Genomic DNA, 16,803 nt, shown 5'->3' with positions numbered 1-16,803 from the left:
CATGATGAGCTGTGACAATTTTTGTATTTGTTATATCATCAGAAATCCTCCCTGTGGCACAAAAGGACTCTTTTAATTAGAAAATATTGTTGCCACAGGGAGGTAGAAGATCGACATGAAAAACTGGGCATCTGAAAAGGAGCCCCTATCCTAGGATTACCTGAAGGGGAAACAGATTGAGCCAGAAAGAAGACAATGCTGGTAGGTTGGTTTTTAATTTACTAAGAATATTTACAATTTTACATTTAATTACAATTATTTCAACTACCCATACCATATTTTTGTTTGAAGGGTGAAAATGATTCATTCCTCCTGAAGGAAGGAGAAATAATATTATATAGTATTTTTCCTCTTAAACAGTTTGCAGGTTCCTAACATTTTTTTCTTTTATAGATAAAGCTCTAGGGCTTTTCGTATCTTCACTTTCTTAGAAGCCACCACTTAACATCTTCAAGCCCTTTAAAAAATATATATTTTTATTGATTTCAGAGAGGAAGGGAGAGAGAGAGAGAGAGATAGAAACATTGATGAGAGAGACATCCATTGGCTGCCTCCTGCATGCCCCCTACTGGGGATAGAAATTGCAACCCAGGCATGCGCTCTGACTAGGAATTGAACCCAGGATCTCTTGGTCCAAGGGACTGTGCTCAATCCACTGAGCCACACCAGTCGGACTTCAAGCCTTTTTTAAAATTTTCATTTCTAGAATTTCTGCTTCTAATCTAGGATTTTCCTAATATTTTTGAAACATTTTCTTCCAGTTATCTATTTTCTTGAGGTTAGCCTAATCACTAGTTTTCTAAAAACATAAAAATGTGAATCTTAAGTTCATTTAGTTTTGATTCTAGAATTGTTTGAATTATAATTGTACTGTGATTTAGATCAGTTAGAAAGCATTATTAGAGAAAAGTTTTAATATTTTAGGAGACCATCAATTGTAGCAGGGGTCCTCAAACTTTTTAAACAGGGGGCCAGTTCACTGTCCCTCAGACCGTTGGAGGGCCGGACTATAGTTTAAAAAAAAAACTATGAACAAATTCCTATGCACATTGCACATATCTTATTTTGAAGTAAAAAAACAAAACGGGAACAAATACAATATTTGTATTTGCATGTGGCCCGCGGGCCGTAGTTTGAGGACCCCTGAATTGTAGGATACATTCTGATTTCAGAGTTGTCAAAATGTGAAAAAATGTATATCTTAGAATTAATGAAATATGATAGTATGCAATTATGAATCATGACATTTTCATTTTTTGGAAATCAGACATTGAAATATCAGGTTTATGAAAAACGGAAATGAGTTGCAGTTGCGGAAGTCTATATGTCTTGATTAAGATCTCTAAATTCTTTTTTTAAATTAGATTTATTGGGGTACATTGATTAATAACATTATATAAGTTTCAGGTACACAATTTTATAATATATTCCATTGTGTGCTCACCACTCAAAGTCTAGTCTCCTTCTGTCACCATATATTTGATCCCCTTTACTCTCTTCATCCTCCACTGATTTCCTAAGATCTCTAAATTCTTTACTGTCTTTTAAGAGAGGGTATTTAATTTAAAATATTATTTAACTGTATTGTATAAAACTATACAAAATAACCATAGTATTAAATTATGGAGAGTATAGAAGGTGAAAAAATATTTTAATATAACACATTTACTTAAGTGAATAAATAGTTTCATCATAATTGTCACATTTTAATTGGATTTTATGATCTGAAAATAAGGTAAAATAAAGCTTCTGCTTTCTAAACTGTTTTAAAACAGAATCCTTCAAAGGCTCTTTAAAATAGCCAGTGATTTTTAGTGTACTTGAATATATGTTTTACAGATTATTAACTATGTGAAGAAGAAAATAGTGGCCAACAGCAAAAAATTAACTACCTTGTTAATTAGTAAAGCAGATTTGAAAAGGACTGATTTTAAATGGTATTTGTATACTTTCCAAGAAAAACTTCTTTATTTTACATAAAGGGAATAAGTATGTCTAGGAAATAGATTATTAAAGCATGTTTGTTTGGTTTTGGAAACTAGTCGAATCTATTCCTCAGACTTAAAAAAACAAACACTAGGTAACAATTTTACTATATAACAGTGTGCCTAAGTAATACAACTTTATTAATTCAGACAGAGGGGAAGACCAAATACCAATTATAATTTTAAATGTGTGGCACACAAGGTTACAGGTGTTGCCAAGAAGGGATGCTCAAGGTTCTTAGATGTACAAATAAGAACTTCAAAACCTGTCTGCAGGAAATTCACACATTCAGTCAATCCTCTGCCAGCTCTTGCTCAGGACCTGCAGCATGTCGGGCTCAGAGCTGCGTACCTTGTGGTAAACAAGACCCTGGCATTGCCAGGCTTTCAGCTTTGTGGAGAAGGTGAACAGTGAAACACGTTATTACAATAAAATGTGATGAGTGTTAATGATGGGATTAATGACAGGTTTAGAAGAGTATACAGCAGGGGAATGCCTCCCTGAGGGACTGACATTAAACAGATTTGAAGGGTTTGAAGTTATTAGCCAAGCTGAGAGTAGCATGGTTGAAAGTCTCCAGGAAGGAGAACCTGGCCTGTTTGAGTTACAGCAAGGAATTGAGTGTAGCTAGAGTATGGATTATGAGAAGGAAAAGGGATTAAGGTGAGGCTAAAGACGTTAAAAAATGTCTTACAGCAGAGGGCTTGGTAAATTTTGTATCCCTTTGTTGGGCCTTATCTTTAGGGCAGTGGGAAGCCTTTTAAGAGTTTTTCTTTTTTTCCTTTTTATTTAGCCTCAATATGTTTGAATTTTTTAACAATATTTTTATTGATTTCAGAGAGGAAGGGAGAGGGAGAGAGAGAGATAGAAACATCAGTGATGAGAGAGAATCATTGATTGGCTGCCTCCTGCATGCCCCACACTGGGGATCGAGCCCGCAACTCGGGCATGTGCCCTGACCGGGAATCGAACTGTGACCTCCTGGTTCATTCATAGGTTGACACTCAACCACTGAGCTACACTGGCTGGGTTGCTTGAATTTTAAAGTATGTTTTTTATGCAAATTTAGTTGTTTCCAAAATAGAACTGTAAATGAAAAGTCAAATAAGACAAAACATCATCTAGAATAAAGTCTGAACGCCTTAGCTCCTCATTCACTTAACTATTCTTACTCACCTTCTATGTTGACTGCCTCTACAGATTTGAGCTGTAAGTGTGCTCATTGCCAGTAGTAAGCCAGAGGTGTAGAGATGAGGTAGTTGCACAGCTAGCCTTTCTTTTTGGAATTAAAAGCTGGGTGCTTTGAAACAGTGCTGTTTCAGGAGGAGGAGGAATCATTATCCCTTATGCATCCTCCATGGCCTTCTGTAAACTGGGAAAGGGGTCTGCAAGCTTTCTTTACTCCCTTTTTAAAAAAAATAAGTTTTCTTGGATTCATCACTTAGAGGAGGTCATGAACACTTTTTAACACAGGTAACAACTGTTAATTCAGTATCAGTTTTTGATCATTTTGTGTCACAGGCCTCTTTGGCCATATGGTGAGGCCTGTGGACCTTCTCCCAGAACAATGTTTTAAAATATATAAAATACCTAGGATTACCAAGAACCACACGTTTTGAAATGCAGCTTTCAGACTGTTTTAATTGTGATATATTAATGCATATGCTTCTTGAATAATGCATTATTAAGACCTAGTGGCAGATCTAAATTACTGCCCCTTAATTGTTTGCTTTAATTTAACTGATTTTACAACATTCTTATGTTTGAACAGATAATATATTTCTTTAAAGGCTTTTTTCATATTTTATGACCTCTTTGTTCGTCTGAGATCCCCTTTATGTCCATGATAGATTTTTCTGTGACTAGTGGTTCTCAAACTTGAGCATAGATCAGAATCATCTGGAATGCTTGTTAAAATACAAATTGTGAGGCCCCATCTCCTGAATTTCTGATTTGGTGGGTCCAGCATGGGACTCAAGAGTTGATATTTTCAACAAGTCCCCAGATGATGCTGATGCTGTTGGCCCAGGGTCCATACTTTGAGAAACATTCCCTAGACTGCTGGGAATTGTAGTACCAAAAAAGAACTTATGTTCTTACGAAAACCCAACTAATACTGTAGATTGTTACTATGTTATGTCATAGGTATCACAAAAGATTGTTATTGGGGGTGAAAAGTTACTAAAGTTCTTTCATGTCTATATGAGGTGATATAATGAATTACTACTATTAATTCATTGGTAGACATTCATTGAACATCTATATTCCAGGCACAATATATGGCATGGGACTAGAGCAGTAGACAAGGCAGGGGCTATCTCTGTATTCATGGCGCCTAGGACCTAGTGGAGAAACAGATAAAGTTGCCATACTGTAAAATTTCTTTGTCACAAATCAGATTATATAAATTAACAAATCTTGAAATTGTTATTTGAGTTAATATTTGCAATTAAGCTAAAATAATAAACTCAAGGATCATTTCAAACATTTGTAGCAGCAGATAAATTCTCCTCCATCTGACAGTTATTAAGTATGGTTGAGATACTGGTAAACTGAATAGTTATAATGTAAAAACTACCTTTTATACACCAAGTACTGTCCTAGCTCTCAGGGAGTGATTCAAACTTGAATGAGATGTGGTATCTGGCCTCAAAGAAGTTTACCAGCCAACTAAGTTGAAAAAACAAACAAGTATTCAAGGAAATAATAGTATGGAGTAGATAGAGTTGGGGGAGAGACAAAGAATTGCCAAATATGGTAGCTAATCTCAAGGTTTCAGAGTGCATTATTGCTACGGTGGTAGGTCATATTTAAATTTCATCCTAAGGGCATAGTTGACAGTTAAGGGCTCTGGGTTTAGGGGCAGAGGAGCAAATCAAATAGAATTAAGCACTTACAAATCTCACCATTTAAAAATATATATACATATATTTTTTAAATATATTTTATTGATTTTTTTACAGAGAGGAAGGGAGAGAGACAAACAGCCAGAAACATCGATGAGAGAGAAACATCGATCAGCTGCCTCCTGCACATCTCCCACTGGGGATGTGCCCGCAACCCAGGTACATGCCCCTGACCGGAATCGAACCTGGGACCCCTCAGTCCGCAGGCTGACGCTCTATCCACTGAGCCAAACCGGTTTCGGCTAAAAATATATATTTTTAATGATTTCAGAGACAAAGAGGGAGAGAAAGATAGAAACATTAATGATGAGAAAGAATCATCGATTGGCTACCTCCTGCACACCCCACACTGGGGATTGAGCCTGCAACTCGGGCATGTGCCTGTCCCGGAATCAAACTGTGACCTCCTGGTTTATAGGTCAGTGCTCAAACACTGAGCCACACTGGCTGGGCAGCCTGGTTTTGATAAAACTGGATTTTACGAGGAAGTGTACAGATGGGCCTAGGAGAAGGTTCAGGAGCCTAACTAAAGTTTTGTAGGTAAAGAATCTTTGTCAGTTGCAAGGTTTTTTTCTGGTTGAGAAGTTGTCATTTATACCTTCTCTTGCCTTTATTCCTCGTCCATTGACATGTCAAGTGTGCCTCCACAATATATCTTGAATCTACCAATTTCTTCCCATCTTCATTGCTACTAGCCTAGTCAAAGTTGCAGTTATTTTTCGTATGAGTTACTACGTTGTCCTTTGGCCTTCTGATTGGTTTTCTTGTTTGAACTCTTGTCCCTTCTTTCCACCACCCCAAACCATCCATTCTTCACATAATAGCCAAAGTGACTTAAAATATGTATTTATAAATTGTCATAATACTCTCGTAAAAACTCTCAGTGGGTTCTAATTACACTTAGAATGATATTCAGGATATTTTAAGACACTGAATAATTTGGCTCTTCTCAGCTATCTAGCAACAACAACATAACTCTTAACATTTGAAGTTTGTTTACCATATGGCCAGGAATAGTTTTTAGGGCTTTACGTATGAACATATGTAATCCTCTCAACAACCCTAGGCCAAATAACTTGTCCAAGGCTAGACGTCTGTTTAAGTGGCGATGCAAGGATTTAAACTTAGTAAGGAGAGCTCCAGAGCCCAAGCTCAGAGGTATTTATGATTAATTTTATCATCTCCCTCCCATCCGAACACTGTTATCTTTCACCTTTTCATTAATCCATCCTTTACCTTCACAAGGGCGCTCACAGACGCAGGTGTTTTGTTTTTTTCCTGGAATATACACCTTTTCATTTTTCAGCTTCTAACTTCTCGTCATCACTTAGATCTCAGTTTGAATGTCACTTTCTCATATAGAGAGAGTGAGGCTTTAGTTAATACTCTTCTATCTCACTTAGGACTGTTTTGTTATTTTTGTCACAGCCTCAGCTACAACTTGTGATATAGTAAACTCCCACTCTAAGGTGATAAATATTTTAATATCTTCAAATGTATAAAAAATGGCATTATTGTAAGTTTAATTAAATGACCCGAGTCTGTCTTATGTGAAGGAAGATGTATGTGTGTGTGTGTGTGTGTGTGTAATGGGCTCCAGGGTTCAGACCCAGGTATCCAAATGAGTCTAAGGTGCGGCTGTGGTTTGGTGCCACCTGGTGGTCTCTGTGCACTCCAGGGACTGCAGAGTGGAAGATGGGAGGCAATTACAGGTCAGGTCACTTACCTGAAATCATGTGTTCATGAAGTTTTACTCATGAATATATATATTTGTGTCTATGTTTAATGTTTCTTCGCAGTATTTCATATCCAGTGTGTTTACTGGTATTGCTCAGAGCCAAGATACCAAGTAGGGTTTCAGTAAAGTGTTTGTTGAATGAGGCGGGGAGTGAATGAGAAGACATTGTGAACCAGAACAGAATGCCAGGAATTTTGTATTTTATTTGGAGACTGACGAATAATTTAACTTGAGATTAGACTTTGTGGAGATACATGGTTGAGAGAGAAAAGGTTAGAAAGACAGAGTACAACTAAGTTGTGGTGGCTGTTGAATAAAATACGAACTGTGTGAAACATGATCTGGAGAAGACAAGAAGTGAAAAGGACATTTATTTTAAGCAACTAGAGCATACTAAAGTAATAGAAATAGAAGACATAGCTTCCAAAATACTACATTGGGGTGGGGGGAGGTAGGTTAAAGAATACAGTAAACTTGACCAGTCTAACAAGGGGCAACAAAGGATAAAAATTCTGGAAATATAAATAATAAATCAAGCCCTGGATGGTGTGGCTCAGTTGGTTGGAGCATCATCCTATATACCAAAATGTTGCAGGTTCGATTCCAGGTCAGGGCACATACCCAGATTGCGGGTTCGTCTCAGTCAAGCATGTACAGGGAAGCAACCAATCAATGTTTTTGTCACATATCAATGTCTGTCTGTCTCTCTCCTACCCTTCCTCTCTCTAAAAATCAATTAAAGCCCTGACTGGTTTGGCTCAGTGGATAGAGTGTCAGCCTGCGGACTCAAGGGTCCCAGGTTCTATTCCAGTCAAGGGCATGTACCTTGGTTGTGGGCACATCCCCAGTGGGGAGTGTGCAGGAGGCAGCTGATCAATGTTTCTCTCATTGATGTTTCTAACTGACTATCCCTCACCCTTCCTCTCTGTAAAAAATCAATAAAATATATTTTTAAAAAAATAAAAAAATAAAAATCAATTAAAAAAATTTTTTAAAATCCTAAATCAAGATAGTAGAAATAAGTCCCAAACATCAAAAATTATATTAAAACCACCTCTTGTGATATTAACAGGTTTTGTGTGCTATTTTTAACAGGTACACAAAACAAAATTAAATAGGAAGAATGGAAAAATACATTCATCAGAAAAATACCAAAGGAAGCTGGCATTATAAAATAAAATAAAATAGAATTTAGGGTGAAAGTCTTTTAATTTGGACATTGAGAAACTCTTCAAATTACTAAAAGAAACCAGAAAATAATCATCATAAACTTATATGCCTCTAACAACATAGCTTTGAACTACTATTTAAAGCAAAAACTTTCAGAATTACAGAGAGAAATGGACATGTCTATAAAACATTAGGACTTTAATACACCTCTATTAAAGCTGAAAAATCAAGCAGACACAAAATTAAAAAATGGCATCAAAGAACTGAACCACAGGACTGACAGCTTTCATAAACTGGAGATATATAGAACATTGTGCCTAACCCAGTAAATTACAGTCTTGTACATTTATATATATATCAGATATATATATATATATATGTTTTTAACTGTGTACTAGACTAGGTCATAGAAGAATTTCAGCAATGTCCAGAATATCAGTATCATTAAATATTATTTCATCATAATGCAATAAAATTAGAAGTCAACAATGAAAAGATAAAAATATGTCATAAAATTGGTAAATAAAAACTCATTAATGGATGAGCGAGGAAATGAAAATTATAAAATGCAGCTAAAAACAAGGAGAGCATTGCATGTAAAGATCTGAGATGTGACTTAAGCAGAACTCATGGAAATTTAATAGTTCTAAATGTATTTATTGAAAAGTAATAAATATTGATATAATGAACATATGTTTAATGCTAGGTGTTAAAGAATCAACAGGATAAATTCAAATTAAGTAAAAAAAAGAAATAATAAATTAATAAAACTCAATGAAATAGAAAATAAAATAATACATTATTAATAAAACCATGAAGTTAATAAAAATGGATAAACTTCTGTAAAGACAGATCAAGGAAAAATGAGTTCTATAAAGAACAAGAATATGACCGGCAGAATGGAGAGTTTTAAAGTCTTTAGAGAATACTGTGAACAAACTATTGCCAAGAAACTTGAAGACTTATGACATGGACAATTACAAAAATATATATCCCTGGCTGGTGTGACTCAGTTGGTTGAGTGCACCAGTTCGATTCCCAGTCAGGGCACATACCTGGATTTCGGGCTCGATCCCTGTAGGAAACGTGCAGGAGGCAGCTGATCATATTTCTCTCTCACACCAATGTTTCTCTCCTCCCTTTCCTCTCTCTCCCTCGCTCTTCTTCTCTCTCTAAAATCAATAAAAACATTAATATAAATTACATATAACTTAAAAAGAAATAGAAAATCTAAACAGATGAATAACCATTTAAGTTCTGTAATTTCACATATGCATCACCTCATTCAAATAAAATCCAGACTTAGGTCTATTACTAAAATTTCAAGGGATATATAATCCCTATCATATACAAAGTATCTAGAAAACAGCAAAAAAGGGAAAGTTATCCAACACTAGTATAACCTTAACCTTAAAACTGACATAAAAAAAATTTGTTTGCAAATTTATGTATGGTCATAGCTAAAAATATTCTAAATAGCAAATCAAATCAATCGCTGATTAAAAAAATACATAATGACTAAATGCATAGTAGGAAGGCAGGAAAGGCCAAAGATTAGAAAATCTATTAATGTAATTCACCACATGAATAAATTAAAGGAGAAAAACAATGTAATTATCTCAGTACATCCCAAAAAGCATTTGTTAAAATTCACCATCTTCTGAGGATAAAGACTTAATCAGGATTGGGACTTGATAAAGGGCATTTTTCAAAATCTAGCCATGGCCAGTGTGGCTCTGTTGAGCATCGTCTCAAAGGTTGCCAGTTTGATTCCTGGTCAGGGCACATGCCCGGGTTTGGGGCTCCATCCACAGTAGGGGGTCTGCAGGAGGCAGCTGATTGATGTTTCTCTCTCCCTTCCTCTTTCTCTAAAATCAATAAAAACTTTTAAAAATTGATAGCAAGTATCATAATGAATGGGGTAACAATGCCAGCTTTCATCTTTTCTAACTAGCATTATTACTGGGGCTCCTAGCAAATGCAAATAAGACAAGGAAAAGAAATAAACATCATAAAGATCAGAAGGGAAGAAACAATATTATTATTTGCAAATGGTTTAACACAAAATTTAAGAGAATATATAGATTTTAAAACTGGATTGTTCATCAGGGTTGCAGTATTATAAGAACAATAATCAGAAAATGAAACAAAAAGATTCCCATTCAAAATAGTAGGAAAAAATTATTTAGGGATAAATTTAACAATAATATGCAATATCTTTATGAAAACAAGAATTTAACTTTTATTGAGGGACATAAATAAATGAAGAGATATGTAAATTCCTTAAGAGGAAATAGAAAACCTAAACAGACCCAAACTATATTTCTTTAACATTTAACACAAACACACATGGACAAGTAAACATGATAAAGCTATTAATTCTTTTCCAGTAAATCTATAAATTCAGTACAATTCCAGTGAAAATCCTAAGGGGACTTGTTTTTGGTAAAATTTCACAAACTCTTAGATAAAGGTCCAAAAATTGTCTAGTCAATTCTGGATATGACTAAACTGTGGGTACATGCCCTTCTATCCGTAAAGAATGATTTTGAAACTATAGAAAGTATTTAAATATGTTATTGGCCCATAGATAAATCATTTAGTAGGATAGAATAAAGAACCCAGAAACAGAGTAAGCATATACCTGGTATATAATATACATTGATTTAAATCAGTGGGAAAGGGTGAACTGTTCAATTAATTGTATTAGGATACTTGGCTTCTTCTATAGAGAAAAGTAAAAGTAGATTCTTACTTCATATCCTCTTTTATTTTTTCAGTTGGTTTATTTATTCTTCTTTATTCTCTTTTTCTACACAACAGTCTCATCTCCCTCCCTATAAGCATCAAATTTAATTTGATTAATGGGTATTTTTTTAGTGTATTGAGTGTGTATATTCTGTGGTATATATTTAAAATTTATATAATGATATGTATCTCACTTTGTTTCATACTTTTTAAAGTAATTACTGTCCTTAATATCCATGTTGCTTTGTATATATCTAATGTTGCTTCTAACTGCTGCACAATGTTCTATGATAGACACCCACCACATTTTATCACTTGCCTAGTAATGGATACCCATCACTCTGTTCTTTTATCAGCTATTGCTGCATAACAAACTACCCCACAGTTTATTGGCTGGAAACAAGAACCAGTTATTGTTTCTCCTGAGCCTGTGGGTTAGCAATATAGTTCTACTGAGATGGCATGGGCATCCTCTCCTACATGTGGTGATCTGTGGATCAGCTGGGAACTTGCTGGTCTAGGAGAACCTTAGCTGGAACAACTGAGCCCTCCTTCTCTCTTCTTTCCAGACATGATACTACTTTTCAGTTTCTTAAAATATTGGACAGGAACATCATGTGTAAGAGTAGTGATACTAATTGGCATCCCCGTTTTGTTCCTGATCTTGAAGGAAGTGTATGTGAAGTTTGAACTTGGAGTTTAATGTTTGTTGTGGATTTTAATATATAGTATATATCAAGTTAAGGAATTTCCATCTATTCCTTTGGTTTGTTTATGTGTTAATTATATATGTAAGTATGGAGTTCTATCAGATTTTTTTTGGCCTTCTTTGATGAGTCATGATTTTTCTACTTTATTAATGTCACTTGAGTGACAGATTCTCAGACATTGAACTCTCCTTATGTTTGAGAATACCTGTTGCTCATCATTTTGCTTTGGTTTGCTTTCAGTTAAGGGCCTTTCATAAATGATACAGAATTTTAATTTTCTGTTGTGTTGTCTTTATTTGGTTTTGGAATCAAGATTACACTAGGCTCCTAAATAATCCAGGTTGCTTTCATATATTATTTTCTTCATTTTTTTGCAACAATTTTTATAAGATAAGAATTAATTTTACAGTTTGTAAGGTTTTGCCTAAAGGGACATTAAGGAATTTCATTTTGTGGAGAGAAGGCTTTGGACTACATTTTAATTTCTTTCCTACTTACTATTCTATTCAATTTTTTTCTTTATACAATTTATATAATTTCTTTATAAAAATACAGCTATATTTTAACCTTATTAAGTTAAATTTTTTATAATACTGATTTAATATTTTTATATTGTATCTATAGTTATTACTCCTTCCTTCCTTCTTTCCTTGCTTTTTTTTTTTGCTTAATTCTTACCTGAGGATATTTTTTCGATTGCTTCTCAGAGAGAGTGAAAGGGAGGGGGAGCGAGAGAAAGAGAAACATCAATCATCTGTTCCCGTAGGTGCCCTCGCTGGTGATTGAACCCACAGCCTTTTGGTGCACAGGACGATGCTCCAACCAACCCAGCCAGCCATCCAGGGCTGATTTCCTTTTTATTGTTCCAAGGATTACTTAACACTACGGTGTCGGGTGAATTTCCCGCCAAAATATAAGATGGCGCGTTAAAATGCCTATATCTTTTGAAGTATGGGTTCGATTGAAATGAAATATTTGGTAATACGCAGTTACAATCGGCCCGAGTTTACACGTTTCCCGCACTCCACCGCAAATCTATATGAACCGAGTTTAAGACGGCTCCCGCGGAGTACGCGCAATTCACGCGAGCCGACTTAACTCGTTTCCCGCAACCCAAGTGTTTTAACATACACTGTAAGGGAAAACATGTATGAATTAGACTGTATCAAAATTTAAAATTTTTGTAGGACAGGATACCATAGACCAACCAAATTAAAAGCCAGATAGCAGGCTGCAGAAGGTATTTGCAACAGATATCTGAATTATCTAGAATAGTTTAACATTCTACAGAGCAATAATACAAGAGGTATCACAGAAAAATGACAAATAACATGAATAAGCAATTCATAGGAGAAATGTTAATGGTCAATAAGTAATGAAAAATGTCTATCCTCAGTACTTAGTAAGTATATGCAAATTAATACAATAGATGGCAAAAATTTAAAGCCTGATCATATTTTTTATTGGTGGGATTTTAGATTTGCACATCTACTTAGGACAGAGTAACATCTAAAAATTAAAAATGCATTTATTTTGTGAACTAAAAAAATCTATAGGTATATACTGTGGAGAGACTCTAGCATACATGCTTAAGAAAACCTAGGTAAGATTTTTTGCAATGCTGTTTATAAAAGTGAAAATTGAAGCAATTTTATTTTCCAACCGGTAGATAATTTGATGAATAAAATGGGGTAAATTCATGTACTGGAATACTTTATAGCATCTAAAAAAGCATAGCTATATTTACTTATACCAATAGGTATAGAATATAAATCTTGAATGGAAAAAGTAAATTTTAGAATGGCATATATAGTATAATGTCATTGATGTACCCAAAGCATGCAAAAACAGTGCAATATATTATTCTGAGATATACACATACACATACATACAAATGTATATATATACACAAAAACATAAAAGTATAAAAATAGACTGGAAAAATATATACAAAACTCATGTCAGTGGTTCCTTTTGGAGAGATGGAATGGTGAATAAGGACTGGAGGTAGTAGTCAAAGATGTTATCTTCACCTGTATTGTTATTACTTTAAGCCATAAATAACAAAATAGTTGGTCCTGTGTTGTTGGAATAGGACTATTTGTTACATTAGTTTTTGTAATTTCATGCATATTTTAAATCTTTCTCAAAAATTGTATGAGATGCGTTCTTAAACTAGAAACACAGGTTACACATTTCTACCCTGGGATGATGGTGATGTCATTGACAGAGTGTGAAACGAGGGAGATTTATAGATAAAAGACCTTTAGGTGTCAGTGGGTTTTCCAAATAAAGATGCTTACTAGCCCTGGTCAGGTGGCTCAGTTGGTTGGAGTGTTGTCCCATACACCAAAAGGTTGTGGGCTTGAACCCTGGTCAGGAGCCAACCTTTGGATATTTCTAACATCGATGTTTCTCTCTCTCTCTCTCTCTCTCTCTCTCTCTCGCTCTCTTCCCTTCCTCTCTTTCTAAAATCAGTAAAAACATATCCTCAGGTGAGGATTAAAAGAGTGATGCTTACCATATAATTGGAGGATTAAAAGAGTGATGCTTACCATATAATTGGAAATTAGAACTCAGAGCTAAAAAAATAAGTAAGTCCACCCCGAAGATGCTTGGTGCTGAACTGATGCTAGATGCCATTTTTGATAGAATAGAGAATGTGAAGAGAGAAGGTGGCTAAGGATGACACTTTGGGAGAGCAGTCAGAATTAGGGGTGAAATCAACTGAAAAGAAATAGGAATAAAAACAAAGCCAGACAGTTTATAAGTTTACTAGAGGCCTGGTGCACGAAATTTGTGCACTCGGGCTGGTGGGGGGGGTCCCTCAGCCTGGCCTATGCCCTCTCGCAGTCCAGGAGCCATCAGTCAGACATCTTTAGTGCTGCTGTGGAGGCAGGAGAGGCTTCCGTCACCGCCGCTGTGCTTGCCAGCCTTGAGCCCGGCTTCTGGCTGAGTGACGCTCCCCCGTGGGAGCACACTGACCACCAGGGGACAGCTCCTGCATTGAGCGTCTGCCCCCTGGTGGTCAGTGCATGTCATAGTGACTGGTCATTCCGCTGTTTGGTCGATTTGTATATTAGCCTTTTATTATATAGGATTATAATGAAAATCAAACGAAGGGAAGGATTTCAATAAGGGGTAGTCAATAATGCCATTTGTTTGGATAAGTAGAGTCAGGTGAAGACTAAGAGGACTTTGCTGCGTTTGGCATTTACTAAAAGCTCAGTGTTGCCCGGCCAGTGTGTCTCAGTGGTTGAGCATCAAGCTGTTAACCAGGAGGTCACAGTTCGATTCCTGGTCAGGGCACATGCCTGGGTTGTGGGCTCGATCCCCAGTAGGGGACATGCAGGAGGCAGCTGATCAATGATTCTCTCTCATCATTGATGTTTCTCTCTTTCTCCCTCTCCAAAATCAATAAAAACAGATTAAAAAAACAACAAAGCTCAGTGTTGACCTTTGCAGAACCTTTTAATGGGTAGGGTACAGAAGCTGTATTTCAGGGGTGTGAGGAGATTAGCTAATCTGAATATTCCTTTTGGAATCAATCAAGATAGAATTTGAGTTTAATTGTAGTATGTTTTAGTTAAGAACTCCATTGTAAATTTTTTTCATAAATATGCTAAAAAGAATCATGTATTAGCCCTTGTACAGGAGTTAAAAATTTTTTTTTCCAGAGACTAAACATTCTCTAATAGTAATAAAGAAACCAAGTCCTTGAAATTAGTTGTCCTAAATGTTATTTAAAACTAGAGGCCCGGGGCACATATTCGTGCACCAGTGGGGTCCCTTGGCCTGGCCTGCACCCTCTCACAATCTGGGACCCTCAGGGGATGTCAGACTGATGGTTTCAGCCCCAATCCCTGCAGGCCACGCCAAGGGACCCCACCGGTGCACGAATCCATGCACCAGGCCTCTAGTATGCATATAAGATCTTTGGTTAATGTCTTCCTGCCCTCCCCACTCCCTCCTTCCCTCTAAGATTCATCAGTCTGTTCCATGTTTCCTGTGTGTTGAATGTCTGCCTCCTGGTGGTCAGTGCGTGCCTGTGTGTTGAGTGTCTGCCTCCTGGTGGTCAGTGCGCATCATAGCTACCGGTCAAACGATCGCTTAGGCATATATATATATATATACATATACTAGAGGCCTGATGCATGAAATTCTTTGTGAATCTTTAGACTGCATTCCTAATCTATTGTCTATCTTACAGGTTTGGTGAACCAGGCCTTACTTAATGGTCCTAAATCACTTGATTTCCAGCTTATTATTCTTGATAGATATATTTTTCTTGTAGCTTAGTTTTCTTAACCTTTCCTCCCGCTAAGTATGCCCAACACATCACACCCCAGCTTTGAATTTCATCCTTAGATTGATTTTATCAGAAAAAAAGCTTAGGCTGTTTGGCCTCCTCTTATTGTTCTCCCACCAATTCACTGCTCAAAATTGTTCCCATTTTAAAAAAATTTCTCAGACTTTTATCTATTGCTTTAGCTTTTATTAAAAAGCCAGACAACCATTTTGCAATTTACAATTCATAAATATAATAGTAAAATGGGTTTAATTTTTTATCCATTTTATAACTTCTAAGTTTTATAGATGAAGATTGTTTTGTAGAATTTTTGTCCTTGAAATCATAGATACTGTGTGACTTTGATCAAAATTTTAACTTTTACACATAGTTTCCTGATGTGTAAAATGAGGTCATTGAACTAAATCAGTGATTCTCAAATAATTTTACCATTGGTAGTTAAAGAGCTTTTAGTACTAAAATAGGAAATTGGCATCCTTCTCCCAAATTATAGAAAAAATTAATGGATAGACTATCTCCTACCTATAATTTTTTAAAACTTTAAAGCCTGTTTTGTCCTTTGTTTGTACTAGTAACTAGTAGAGCTCACAATTCTTAGTTGTCTTTTTAAGTGTTATATATTATCTCATTCATGGTAGGGAAAGAGATCATGATGTTCAAGTTCCTTATTTTTTTAAAACCTCTAGGTGATGTTGTCTCTAGGCTCCTTTCCAACCATAACATTTTTTGATTCTGTGAACTAGATAAAGGGAAAACACAAATGAAATCACCAGGGCAAGCTAAAAAAAAAACAAAAAAACACACTGAAAACCTATATGGTATTTGAAATAATTGTATATTTATATATATCTCCCAAGAATTTTTTCTACCATGGTTACTACAGGATCATAAAATCCATGGAATAGCCAAAGGTATCTAATTATTAGACTTTAATGATAATGGTTATATTAGGAAGACTTGTTTTCAAAATGGAGAGGTTGGAGAATGGAAGAGTTGATGTCCAGACTATAAAGAATTATGAAATGGAAAGAACTGTTCGGGACCCTGGTTGAAAGATAAAGGTCATTCAGAAACTTTACCCTGTTCTTTCTTTATCTAAGCTGTGAAATGTCACAAGTTGGGAGTTTAAACTGCTCCTTCCTTCTGTATTAATTCTCTTGTCGATTAACATATTACCCCAGATTTAGCAGCTTAACCAACATTTATTATATTGTGTAGTTTTCAAGGTAAAGGTGT

The 16,803-nt window shown here is 35.6% G+C and overlaps 1 protein-coding gene across 9 annotated transcripts in view; it reads left to right on the top strand.

Annotated features, from left to right (window-relative positions):
• ELF2 (E74 like ETS transcription factor 2) overlaps nucleotides 1-16,803 on the top strand; it is a 93,008-nt gene that overhangs the window by 44,038 nt on the left and 32,167 nt on the right. The window contains exon 2 of one of the 9 annotated variants that reach the window (XM_014455129.2): nucleotides 43-201. The exons of 7 other annotated variants lie outside the window; for them this stretch is intronic. The gene's annotated coding sequence lies outside the window, so the exon portion shown is untranslated. The remainder of the gene's footprint in view (nucleotides 1-42; nucleotides 202-16,803) is intronic. One more of the 9 variants, XM_006081697.3, reaches the window with a different exon arrangement.

This window comes from Myotis lucifugus, unplaced genomic scaffold (genome assembly GCF_000147115.1).
Source record: "Myotis lucifugus unplaced genomic scaffold, Myoluc2.0 scaffold_1, whole genome shotgun sequence".
Taxonomy (NCBI): domain Eukaryota; kingdom Metazoa; phylum Chordata; class Mammalia; order Chiroptera; family Vespertilionidae; genus Myotis; species Myotis lucifugus.
Note: the sequence above shows the minus strand (reverse complement) of the source record. Positions and strands in the feature narration are given on the sequence as shown.